Source organism: Pelophylax lessonae, assembly GCF_965119305.1.
Source record: "Pelophylax lessonae genome assembly, chromosome: 4".
Taxonomy (NCBI): Eukaryota; Metazoa; Chordata; class Amphibia; order Anura; family Ranidae; genus Pelophylax; species Pelophylax lessonae.
The window spans coordinates 80337456-80350481 of record NC_138771.1 but is presented as its reverse complement, the minus strand read 5'-3'; the positions used below and the strand labels follow the sequence as shown (position 1 = coordinate 80350481).

Genomic DNA, 13026 nt, shown 5'->3' with positions numbered 1-13026 from the left:
CCCTTAGAGGAAATAACCTTCTTATAACTTGCCTGCTATGCAGTACAAAAAAACAACAATGGCTACCAGCATAGGGGAAGGAGCAGTGTTCCTCAAGGGATTCTAAGAAAAGGATTTTTACAGGAAGTACAAAAATCGCTTTTTTTTTTTTCATTTGGAATACAGCACCATACACAACTAGGTATTTGTAATGTGTATCCTGTTATCTGCAGGCGGCGGCTCCTTCTCAAAATCCTCCATGCTGTGCCCACTTCAGAACCCCCATATACTGTTTTGAGCTGTGCTGTGTAGGGAAGTTGCACGGCTCACCCACTCCCTTGTCTCTTTTGCGGTTTATGGAATTCATCTTTATAATTGTGTTACACTCACATGTCACATGTAGTTCTGTGAATAGGCGGAGTAGATGTCGTCCTTCAACTTCTTCTCCATTCACAGAATGCAATGTATCATAGGATTGTAGGAAGACAAGTTCTATAAATGGTGGAGGAGGCAGGAGGGGTGGCAAGCGGTGCAGTTTTCCTGATTAGGAGCTGCTGCTGTTACCCTTCACAGCGCCAGAAGACAATCATCAGGGCAGTAATCAGTGGTTGTGAAGTGGATATAGCACAGATGTTTTAGCAGAAGCAGCTGCCTGCAGGTAGAAAAAAATTGGCAAACTGTATCTTTAACCACTTAAGCCCCGGAAGATTTTACCCCCTTCCTGACCAGGGCCTATTTTGCGATTCGGCACTGCGTGACTTTAACGGACAAGTGCGCGGTCGTGCAACGCTGTACCTAAACGTATTTAATGTCCTTTTTTTCCCACAAACAGAGCTTTCTTTTGGTGGTATTCGATCACCTGTGCGATTTTTTAATTTTTTTTGATCATGCGCTATAAACAAAAAAGAGCGTCAGTTTTGCAAAAATAACAATATTTTTCACATTTTTTTTATATCAAATTGCCCAAAAAAATGTAAAAATCAAAATTTCTCTTACGTCCTCCGACAGTCGCCGCCACTTCATATTCGTCACTATTGGGTTAATGACCTTTGCTCCGTAGGAGTAGCTAGGCAACAGAATATGTCAATATTAAAGCTTTTAACATATCCCACCCCCAGGGGGTGGTCCCCTCAGTCAATAACCTCCTACTTCCTGTATCCATACCTCAGTTTCAATGTCTAGCTTGTCAGGAGTAGCTGGATGTCTCTATGCTGGGGCATTTTGTCTCAGCCTTTCTCTTCTTTTTTGATTTTGAGTTTTTTTCTCTCTCTTTACTTAGCTGTTACTTTTGTCAGCGTTAGTTAGGTCTTCTGATGAAGAGGATCGTGCGGGCTGGGTCTCGGGCTGATTCCCCTGCTCGCAGGTTGTGGGTCAGTGGCTTCCCAGCCTGCCATCGAGCGTTCAGTCAGGTACTTTTCCTGGCACTCTGAACGACCCATCCCTGTTCGATGCAGGGATGCTATGGTGAGGTGGCTACCTCACTGGACGCCATGCGGTTTCGCACCGCAATTCTCCTGCGTCCTGACTGCGACTCTCCCTGTCCCATGTACAGTGGCTTGTTCGCTTGTGCGGGTTCCCCACGCCATTTAGAAGGTAAGTGTATCTGTGTGGGGAACTGTCTGTTTGGGGGGTGTCAGTCTGGGACTGTGAAACCCTGCCTCTGTTCACACTGTTTGGTCTCCCTGTCTGCTTGGCTGCATTCTGTGGGCTGCAAGGAGGGGGGCTATGCTGCACTGTTCTGTGTCAGATTATGTGCTGTGTATTACTGTGTGACAGGCTGTGTGCTGCGGGGCATGATTGTATCGTGTTATGCACATTTGCGGCGACCGCTGCGGCGGTCCGCCATTATTTTACTTTACTGCATGTGTTTTTGGCGGTTTCACTGTGTTTTGAGGAGCGGCGTTTCGGCGCCAAACGCCACCATTTTGGCGGAGCTCGCTCCGGCCGCATGTTAGCACTGCAGGCGGACATTTTTTTGTAGCCTTCCATAGGCTTTAATAGAGCGCCCTGCGTGACATCACTTCCTCTTCCCTGGGCGCACCGATCGAGGCAGCAGCGGTCTCTCCAGGTTTTTACCTCTCTATCCCTGTATCCTTGCCTGAGTTGTACTTTTTCCCTGTGGGGGTCGGCTTGTGCTGGTGTGTGTGTGCGGTGGGCTGCGCTCGCCGCGCTTTTTAAAGGGGCAGTTAACCCTTTATTCTTCCACATACTTGGGGGCATGGATTCTCAGGAAAGCAAATTCCCTGCCACCTTGGTGGGAGGCCAAGGGACTGCTGTGTCCCCCCCAGGGGGTGATTTGGCTACGGTTGTGGCTAACCTTGCTGCTCAGGTGCAAATGCTTGTGGCTGCTCAATCCACTAAACGGCCCAGAGTTTCAATTTCCTCTGATTCAGAGGGTAAGGGTGATGGGGCTGCCATGGCTGGGGTCTCCTTATCGGGGTCCCGTTCCTCCCTGGATCTTGTGGGGTCTGAAGGGGAGGCAGAGTTTGAAGGGGTTGATAATTCTCCCCCTGGCTCATCTGAAGAGCTTGCACTCATGGATGAATTGGTTGCTTCTATCAAACAGACACTGCGCTTACAGGATGAACCATGTCCTCCTGCTGCCCTGGCCGCTTATGGGATGCAGAAAAGGCGCAAGACATCGCAGGTTTTTCCCTGCACTGATGATTTTCAGCGCGCTGTTAAGGAACAATGGGGCAATATATACGCAAGCCTTTTGCGGTGCCAAGTAGGTTCAAGCTGCGTTATCCTTTCACGCCCGCTACTGATGAGCGTTGGTGTGTGCCACCTCCGGTGGATCACGCGATAGCGGTTTTGAATAAGTCCACTGCGGTTCCTGCAGAAGATACCCCGGTGTTCCGGGATGCCACGGACAGGAGACTGGAGTCTCTTGCTCGTCATACTTATTCTATTACTGGCTCTATGCTAAAAGCTCTTTTTGCTTCACTTATGGCAGCCCAGGCTGTCGCGAATTGGACGCAGGTGCTTAGACGCGTCCTGGTGGCTGATTCTGCCCCACCGGCGACGTTGGCCATGGTGGATCAAATCCATCAGGGTGTCAAGTATTTGTGTGATGCGGACTTGGATATAGTACCGGTGGCTGCACGTGTGCACAGTGTGGCGGTGTTGTCTCGCCGCCTGGTTTGGTTGAAGTGTTGGTCTGTGGACCAATCTTCGCGCAAGACCTTGTCCAATCTGCCCTATGATGGATCTCGCCTTTTTGGCGAGTCCTTGGATACACTGATAAAGGGGATCACGGGTGGTAAGAGCACGCTGTTGCCCTAATCCCACAAGGCTAAGGGCGCTCAAGGTAAAAAGCATGCCTCTTTTCGGCCCTCTCAGGGGTCCTTTCGTGCCTTTCGGTCGCACTATAAGGGCAAGCCATTCAAAGGTCAAGGCTCCCAAAAGAAGCCGTGGACAGGTAAGCAGAAGTCCGGCCAGTCCGGATCCGCTGCCCATAACAATGCGGCCTGAAGGGGCGCCCTCACCCAGTTCTGGGGTGGGGGGACGCTTGCTCGGTTTTCTTCAACCTTGGCTGGCCCGTGTTCGGGACAGGTGGGTTCAGGAAATCGTTCGGTCTGGCTACAAGATCGAGTTTCTCTCTTGGCCGGAGAGCAGATTTTTTCCCTCAAATCTTCAACTGTCTCCGGAGCGTTTGCAGGATCTGCACCTGGCGGTGCGGGACCTGCGGGCTCAGGGAGTGGTGGTTCCGGTGCCTTATTGGGACAGATTTCGGGGATTCTATTCCAATCTGTTCACCGTGCCCAGGAAGGAGGGCAAGGTACGTCCAATTCTGGACTTGAAAGCTCTGAACCGCTTTATGCGGGTTCGCAAGTTCCGCATGGAATCCCTGCGGTCGGTGGTGGCTGCCCTGGTTCCGGGGGAGTTCATGGCCTCCATCGACTTGAAGGATGCGTACCTTCACATCCCGATTTTCGAGGGTCACCAGAGGTACCTTCGATTCGCCATTGTGGAGGATCACTACCAATTCGTGGCGTTACCTTTTGGTCTCGCTTCGGCTCCACGGGTATTCACCAAGGTGCTTGCACCGGTTCTGGCTTTGTTGAGAGCCCAGGGCATCTTTGTCCTGGGGTATCTGGACGACATTCTGGTTCGGTCTGCGACCAGCCAGGGTCTGGTGAAGGACCTGTCCATCACGACGCAGACTCTTCAGGAGTTTGGTTGGACGATAAATTTTCCAAAATCGACGCTGTGTCCGTCGGTTCGTCTTCCCTACCTGGGAATGATCCTGGACTCGGTCCAGGCGAAGGTCTTCCTACCGGACGACAAACTCAGGACTCTTCAGGAGGAAGTCAGGTCCCTCCGGGACGTTCCGTGCTCGTCCCTCCGGACGTGCATGCGGAGCCTGGGATTGATGGTCTCGGCCTTCGAGGCGATTCCCTTCGCCCAGTTTCACACGCGGGGTCTCCAAGCGGAGATCCTGTCCAGGTGGGACGGGCGACCGCAATCTCTGGAACTCCAGATTTCATTGAGTCATCGCACCAGAAGGGATCTTCTGTGGTGGCTCCAGTCCCCGACTATGTCGGGGGGCAAGTCTTTTCGTCCTCTCTCATGGACGGTGATCACCACGGATGCCAGCCTGTCGGGCTGGGGTGGTGTTCTGGGCGTTCTGTCCGCCCAGGGAACTTGGTCGGAGGAGGAATCCTCCCTCCCGATCAACATTCTGGAATTGCGAGCGATAAATCTCTGCCTTCGACGTTGGACGGACAGGCTGCGGGGCCGTCCGGTTCGGGTGCAGACGGACAATGCCACAGCGGTGGCCTACATCAACCACCAAGGGGGCACCAGGAGTGCCCGAGCGGCTCGGGAGGTGGCCGACATTCTGTCTTGGGCCGAGACGCACGTCCCGGCAATAACAGCGTTTCACATTCCGGGGGTGGAGAACTGGCAGGCGGATTATCTGAGTCGCCAGACCCTGGACCAGGGGGAATGGTCCCTTCACCCGGATGTCTTCCAGATGTTGTGGGCGAAGTGGGGTCTTCCGGAGGTGGACCTGTTCGCGTCTCGTCTGAACAACAAGGTGGGAAGGTTCGTGGCAAGGACGCGCGATCCTCGGGCAGACGCGTCAGACGCGTTGGTAGCTCCGTGGCATCAGTACCGACTGATGTACGCATTTCCACCGATTCAACTGCTGGTTCCTTCGCAGGTTAAACTCGGAACCGCACGCGGTGATTCTTGTGGCACCGGACTGGCCTCGCCGGTCCTGGTACGCGGACCTCGTAAATCTGGCGATCGACGCGCCGTGGCGTCTGCCTCTTCGAGAGGATCTCCTCCTGTCTCAAGGACCGATATTCCATCCTGCTTTACAGTCGCTGGCTTTGACGGCCTGGCTGTTGAAACCAAGGTCCTGAAGGATAGGGGCCTCTCCCCTGAGGTCATTCACACCTTGATCAACGCGAGGAAGTCTTCCTCGGGGAAGGTCTATTACCGTACTTGGAAGGCCTATTTTGCCTGGTGTGAGTCCAGGGGGTATTCACCTCGTACGTACTCGGTGTCTAGGGTGTTGTCCTTCCTTCAAACGGGTGTTGACCAGCGTTTGGCGCTGGCTACGATCAAGGGTCAGGTATCTGCATTGGCCATTCTTTTTCAACGTCCTGTGGTGTCTTAACTCCTTGGTTAGCACTTTTGTTCAAGGGGTGCGACATCATCTGGTCCCTCCTAGGAGGGAACCTCTGCCTCCTTGGGACTTGAATCTTGTTCTGTCCGTGTTACAACATGCTCCTTTTGAACAGATCAGGAGGATCTCGTTGGCTATGTTGTCCAAAAAGGTCGCCTTTTTGGTGGCGATCACTTCGGCTCGCAGGGTGTCGGAGCTGGCAGCTTTGTCCTGCAGGTCTCCGTATCTGGTCGTTCACTTGGATAAGGTGGTCTTGCGACCTAACCCTTCTTTTCTTCCGAAGAGGATTTCGGAATTTCACCTCAATGAGGACATTGTCTTGCCTTCGCTCTGCGTGAAGCCCAAACATCCGAAGGAGGTGGATTTACACTCCCTGGATGTTGTTTGGGCGATCAGGGTTTACCTGAAATCGACTGAATCTTTTCGCAAGTCAGATTCCTTATTTGTTCTTCCAGAGGGTCCTCGGAAGGGCATGGCGGCGTCGGGTTCTACCATCGCCAAATGGATCAGACAGACCATTGAACAGGCATATGCTTTGAAGGGAAAAGTTCCTCCTATGCCTGTGAAGGCGCACTCTGCCAGATCTCTGAGTACGTCTTGGGCCTGTCACCATCGGGCTTCTGTGGCCCAGGTGTGTAATGGGAATGATCCTGGACTCGGTCGTCCGTTCACACCTTCTCAAAGTTCTACAAGGTGGATGTTCAGGCATCGGCAGATGCTTCCTTTGGCCGCAAGGTTCTTAGTGCGACAGTTCTTTAGGGTCCCTTGTTTTGGGCCCTTGGCTGTTTGGGATATATTTTTATCCCTAGGTTATTTGCTTTTTTCCTGGGTTGTTGCTCCTGTTGAGCAAGTTTTTTTCATGCTACCCAGCTGGTTTCCTTCCTTTGGTAAGGTTCCTTTCTCTGATGTGGAGACGGCGTTGCCTTAGGCGCGGCTGCGTTTCCCACCCCTCATGTTTGCACTGCTTTGGGACGTCCCCATAGTGACGAATATGAAGTGGCGGCGACTGTTGGAGGACGTAAGAGAAAACGGAATTTTTGTAAAATCTTACCTGTAAAATTCCTTTCTCTGAGTCCTCCGACAGTCGCCGCCCCTCTTTTGGGGTTTGGTTGTATACTCTACTGCTATTCCACTGAAACTGAGGTATGGATACAGGAAGTAGGAGGTTATTGACTGAGGGGACCACCCCCTGGGGGTGGGATATGTTAAAAGCTTTAATATTGACATATTCTGTTGCCTAGCTACTCCTACGGAGCAAAGGTCATTAACCCCATAGTGACAAATATGAAGTGGCGGCGACTGTCGGAGGACTCAGAGAAAGGAATTTTACAGGTAAGATTTTACAAAAATTCAGTTTTTTTAACATTTTAGGCCAATTTGTTTTCTGCTACATATGTTTGGTTAAAAAAAATCGCAAAAAGCGATCTGCGATTTTTTATTTGTGGGACTGCGACATTGCGGCGGACAGATCGGACCCTTGACTGACATTTTTGACACTTATGGGGTTACCAGTGACATTACTGCAGTAATCAGTGCTATACATATGCACTGTTACTGTAAAATGACACTGGTAGTGAAGGAGTTAACTTTTTTGAGAGGGAGGGGTTAAGTGTGTCCCTAGGGGCGTGTTTCTAACTGTGATTGGCTGTGGCTACTAGTGTAAGAACAGAGATCAACGGTCCTACATAGCAGAACCGTGTGAGCAATAGTGTAAAAAAAAAAAAAAGAGCTACACTCTAACTCTAAACTGGTAACCGTTAAAAAATTTTAAAGCGTCGCCTATTGAGATTTCTATTGACTGTAGTTTGTCGCCATTCCACGGGTGTGCGCAATTTTAAACCGTAACATGTTCGGTATCTATTTACTCGGCGTGAAATCATCTTTCACATTTATACAAAAAAAAATGGGCTAACTTTACTGTTTAGTTTTTTTAAAATGCAGTGAAATTGGATTTTTCGTAATTTTTCCCAAAAAATGGCGTTTTAAAGACCGCTGTGCAAATACCGCGTGACAAAAAATATTGCAATGACCGCCATTTTGTTCTCCAGAGTCATGCTGCCTGCCTACTGCAGCAGGCAGCCTCTCCTGCACGAACCAACGTACCCTACGTCGGTCGCACGCCTAGTGCTGGGAGGCAAACGCGTGCCGCCGGCAGCACGCTTCTGCCCCAACTAGGCAGCGGGGATGGTGATGCATGGGACCAGTGCCACCGATTGCTGCCGGCCATCCACAATCCCTCCCGCTGAGAGAGAAGTACGGTAAACACAGCTTGCTGACCTTCTCTCTGAAATGATCACAGAGCGCCTGTGATCCTTCTATATAGGATCACAGGTCTCCATGATCATTTCACAAGCCCAAACCCCACACAGTTAGCAAACACTCCCCTAGGCTCACACTTAACCCTATGATCACCCCTAGGTTAACCCCTTCCCTGCCAATGTCATTATTACAGTAACAGTGCATATTTTTAGCACTGATTACTGTAGTAATGTCACTGGTCCCCCCAAAAGTGTCAAAATTTCAGTTAGGGGTCTGATCTGTCAGCCGCAATGTTACAGTCCTGCTAAAAATCGCAGATCGCTGCCATTACTAGTAAAAAAATACATTTAAAAAAATGACAAATCTTTCCCCTAGTTTGTATATGCAATAACTTTTGCGCAAACCAATCAAAATACGCTTATTGTGATTGCTTATAGCTCTTAATAGCAATCCTTTGACCAGCAGCAAGATACCTGTGGTGGTGGGCCCCTTATATATTGAGCCCCCATGCTTCCAGAAAATTCTATTAAATCCTATTGGCCCATTCCTACCTGCTCAAAGATGAACAGGAATATTTGAAGGGCCAGCGTCCCTGAATTGAATTGCATTGTTTTTAAAAACAGTGCTTATGCTTCAAAAAACAGGGGGGAAGGCAGAGGCAACCCCATGAAGGTAAATACCTATAAAAGTGCTGCGCCAGAAATACTTAATCAATATAAAACAGGTGATAAAATGGTGTTTTAAATATCAAAGGTATCTAAAATAAAGTCCATAAGTGTCCAAATAGAAGTGAAAAATTGAAGCTCCCAACAAAATGGTGAAGAAATCCTAGAAAGAAATACTTCACAAACACCGCTGTGCATATATCCCACCACCAGCTAGATTGGTCTCTCACCTTAGCCACAGACCCATAAAGGGTCAAAGATCGCATGTATCAGCTGCAGCAACCTGGAGATAACCTCTCCTAACTCTCTTGGTCAGCCCAATATAGATCAATCAGGTGGGGATGGATGAACTTCAATCAAACTCAGAAATCGGTGTATATATAAAACAAAGGGGACATATATAGTGCTCTCCGTCTGAATACAAATGTCTTTATTAGGTATAGTGAAAAATACTCACATTTAGCGGCACTCAGCGGTGCACGCAATGCAGACAGATTTGTGAAGTATTTCTTTCTAGGATTTCTTCACCATTTTGTTGGGAGCTTCAATTTTTCACTTCTATTTGGACACTTATGGACTTTATTTTAGACACCTTTGATATTTAATACACCATTTTATCACCTGTTTTATATTGATTAAGTATTTCTGGTGCAGTACTTTTATAGGTATTTGCATATTATTTGTGAGGTGTTACACATTTGTGTTTCCTCCCGGATTATTGCACTGTTATTTGTACACTTACTTGCACCAGCATTATTTTGCTGTTTCAAATATTATTTCTGGTTTGTCACTAGTTGGTTGCACTGATAATTTACTGTATATTATTTTAACCCCATGAAGGTGTACCCAAGTACATTTTTCCCCCCTTTTTAAATTTGCTCAGAATTCGGTCATTGCATGTCATTAACCACTTGCCTACTGTGCACTTAAACACCCTTCCCATCCAGGCCAATTTTCAGCTTTCAGCGCTGTCACACTTTGACTGACAATTGCGCGGTCATGCTACACTGTACCCATTTGAAATTTTTATCATTTTTTTTCACACAAATAGAGCTTTCTTTTGGTGGTATTTAATCATCTCTGGGTTTTTTATTTTTTACAAAAAAAAGAATAAAGACAGAAAATTTTGAAAAAAAAAAAAAAAGAAGTTTTTCTTATTTTCTGTGAGTAAATTTTGAAAATAAATTTTTCTCCTTCACTGAAGGGCGCTGATGAGGCGGCACTGATGGGCACTGATAGGCTGCACTGATGAGCACTGATGAGGTGGCACTGATGAGGAGGTACTAATATGCCGCAATGATGAGCACTGATAGGCGGCACTAATAGGTGGCACTGATAGGCGGCACTAATAGGTGGCACTGATAGGCGGCACTGATGAGCACTGATAGGCGGCACTGCTGGGCACTGAGAGGTGGCACTGCTGGGCACTGAGGTGGTACTGCTGGGCACTGAGAGGCGGCACTGGTGGGCGGCACTGATGGGCACTGAGAGGCGGCACTGATGGGCACTGGCGGATGGCACTGATGGACACTGACGGGTGGCACTGATGAGCACTGATGGGCAGCACTGATGAGCACTGATGGGCAGCACCATCAGTGCCCATAGTGCTGCCAGTCAGTGCTTATCAGTGCCTAGATGAGCAGGCACTGATGGGCACTGACTGGCAGCACTATGGGCACTGATTGTGGGCATTGATGGGGGACACTGATGGCGGGCACTGTGGGCACTAATGGGGGGACACTGTGTATGTTTTTTACCTTTTAGTAATCAGGGCACTGGTGATCAGTGCCCTGATTACATGTCTCTTTGTCCCTGGCGCTGTGCAGCTCTCCCTCCTTCCTCACACTGCAGGCTCCGTGTGAGGAAGGAGCGCCGGCGATGAGAGATGATCTCATATGTTTACATATGAGATCATCTCTCATTGGATGATCCGATCACGTGGTGAATGGCCGCTGTGATTGGCCATTCCCCACGATCTGTTTAAAAACGGCCTCCCGAAAATTCGAGTCCGCGCTGCAGCCGTATATAGGCTGTAGCGCGGATGGGAACTAGTTAATCAAAGAAGTGATTTGGCAGCGAGCACCGTGACAGGTTGGACATTAGGGGACTTTGTGGGGCACAGGCTTTGTACCCTTAGTTTTAGGTCCTATTCACACCAAGTTTTTATGGTAATGCACATTTCTGGTATAATGCACTACAATTCAGTGGGAATGGCATGTGATGTCCAAGGAGCATCTGTTTCTGCGCAACACAAAGAACTTCACTGATGTGCATTGTGGTGTGCTGTTAGAAAATAGTGCATGCAATAGTTTTTAGCAATGCACATTATCTTCCTGAAGATTTGCTGAGATGTCATCCAGAATAATTGGCACCGCAGCGCACCTTGCGTGCCTGGCTGTGCATTTCTGCAAAAATACGATTTGAACTGGGACTTTGATTGCATGTTTCAAATACATAAAAAAAAAAAACTGACTGAATTCATGGAACTGTTTCTTGATCATTTAAAAGGGGGTCAATGCTATATACTTGGTGGGTAAAATCTGACAAAAGCGGGAGGGACAGCTATGGTTTAGCAAGAAAGAATTTCAAAAGCATGTGTTTGTTTTCCTAGCATACAGTGATATGCTGTTTTATTTGCCATAAATTATATGAACATGTTTTACATATTGTGATGAGATTGGGAGTGATGGTTACATCTGTATTGGAAATATACAAATAACAAAAATGAAATCATCAAAAGGAGTGCCGAAATAAATTATTCATCATAAGGAACAGTGATTTATTTTCACATCCTGCCCTACATATGTAAAAACAAGGGATACGTTCAACATCTGCTATTTACTGTTTTTTTAACCAGATGTATTTAATTTTTCAGATTCTGTGACAAAGCATTACATAGCAAAAATGTTGTAAGCACTTTAGAACTATTTAAAGAATTACTAAGTAGTCTACAGGTTGTATTAAAGCAAAGTTCTTTAATCTTCAATGTAATTTACATATAAATGCACCTACGTTGAAATCAGGCAAAATAGAAAGTGATAGTCTTGTGTTTTCGTTTTTATGACCATCTGTCGCATGACCTTTTCCCAAAGTACTAGCAGAAGGAGTTGGATTGTATTTTATCTCTCCTGCCAAAAGCCTTTTGTTTTTTTTTTATCCAGGCATTCAAGGAGTACAACAGGTGACACAATTATGTCCATATCTGGTAATTAGGAACACCCAGTTTTAAGTTTGCAACCAGCACCACCCATCAGAATCTATCTGCAATCTAAAGCCTCGTACACACGATCTGTCATCCATTTTTTGTTGCATGCTAGTCTCATGTCGAAAGTGAAGAGGTTACTTTCATACGAAAATTTCCGTATGACAGAATTTAACTTCAGAAGTTATGTCATGTGTTGAATTGTTTTGTATGTGTTCTTTCATTTCTGAGCATGCCTAGTCTTGCTCTTACGATTTTTTTCAGACGAAAACTGTACTATTTAAACGAAAATCGGATGTTGTGTTGACGTACAATTTAAAATTTTATAGCCTGCACATCCAGTTTTTGTCGTCCGAAAATTCGTAATTGGCTGTCGAAAGCCCTATACTAACAATCTGAAAATCGGCAGATCGTTCATCAGACGAAATTTCACTTCCGATTTTCGTATCGTGTGTACGGGCATTAACTGTGCTAACACCTGATCATTTAGAAATGGTTTATTACTCTGTTCCACTCACAATGCAGTCTACAAGAACCATTACAAGCATTTCTGACATCCTAGTGATTTCTTGCAATACTCAGTTGTAGTCCTCAGTGGTCATTTTTGGCCATACTCGTGTAAGAATTTCCCCAAACAAGCAAGTTATTGCTTTTTAGCCAGCCAAAATTAGTATTATTTCAGCAGATGAAATAAAGAAGGGTGCATAAACGAGATGGGAAGTTTTCATTTCTAGATTTAACTTTTCCGCACCAAATAAAATGTCCAGTGCTGCATTAAAAGCCCAATAGGGAGACTGACATTGCTGCCCTCCTTTTGAAAATGCTAGGTGCTGTTACTAACTTCAAAAGGTTACTGACTCAGAATAAATATGCCACAAGGAATGTAAGAATAAACTCCTGATCTGCACACTTGTCCTCCAGGTCATTGGTTTAGAAAGTATTGGATTTGCTGGATCAGCATGAAAGCTAGGCAAAGGACAGGTCAGCATTGTCAGCCCTATACAGGTGCATCTCATAAAATTAGATTATCATCAAAAAGTTAATTTATTTCAGTAATTCAATTCAAAAAGTGAAACTCATAAATTATGTAGGTTTATTACACACAGTGATATATTTCAAGCAGTTATTTCTTATAAGTTTGATGATTTTTGCTTACAGCTAATAAAAACCCAAAACTCAGTATCTCAGAAAATTAGAATATTACATAAGACTAATAAAAAAAAAAATAATAATTTTAAATACAGAAATGTTGGCTTGCTGAAAAGTATGTCCATGTGCAGCAT

At 46.7% G+C, this 13026-nt stretch overlaps 1 protein-coding gene across 3 annotated transcripts in view; it reads left to right on the top strand.

The window, feature by feature from the left end:
• DTWD1 (DTW domain containing 1) overlaps positions 1 to 13026 on the top strand; it is a 56304-nt gene that overhangs the window by 28593 nt on the left and 14685 nt on the right. The window lies entirely within an intron of this gene.